Source organism: Montipora foliosa, chromosome 10, assembly GCF_036669935.1.
Source record: "Montipora foliosa isolate CH-2021 chromosome 10, ASM3666993v2, whole genome shotgun sequence".
NCBI lineage: Eukaryota > Metazoa > Cnidaria > Anthozoa > Scleractinia > Acroporidae > Montipora > Montipora foliosa.
This window is the reverse complement of record NC_090878.1, coordinates 25,571,915-25,572,612: the sequence shown is the minus strand read 5'-3', so window position 1 is coordinate 25,572,612 and position 698 is coordinate 25,571,915.

Sequence of the window (698 nt, the reverse complement as noted above, 5' to 3'; positions counted from 1 at the left end):
TAGTTAAGATACTGGTCACAGTGGGTTACATGGAGGGGTGGACTTACGGACGGACAGACGTACGTACGTATGTACGGACGGTTGATAACGTCATGGCTATAGAACCAAAATTTCTCGCATCGATGGGTTACCATATTTTCTTAACAATCGTGCTCCGCGCGCGCGGAGCTCCGCTATTATCAACTTCAATCTTTTCTTGCATAATGATGGTTAAAGCAAGTCTAAGGGAATCATTTTCTTGTTCTAATGACAAAACGCGGCTCTTAAACGTCAAGCATTTTTCTTCCAACTCTCTGATTGCATTGTCTTTTTTGGAAACAGAGGATAATAACGTTTCACACCTCTTTTTGCAATCAAGGAGTTCGGTACAAGAAGCATTTTCGTCCTGCTTTTGGGCATTTATTATGGACAAAAGCCTTGTGTTCTCTTCAATTTGTTTCTGTAATATAAAGAAATCAAGTTTTAATCCTTCAATGTCGGCCACATTTCCGGATTTTATCGTTCTTGACTACAATTTGTCAGTTTCTCGTCGTTGATCGATATTCGACTATTACGCTCCAGACTACTATTTGCTTCCCGTAATAATGATGGTTGCGCCGTTTGCTGTTTGTTGAAACCAAAGGATCGGCGTCTTGCAAATCCGTTGTCGTTCCCGGCTTCTTTTGTACTACATCCGCTAACTTATCCATTAAAGAAGG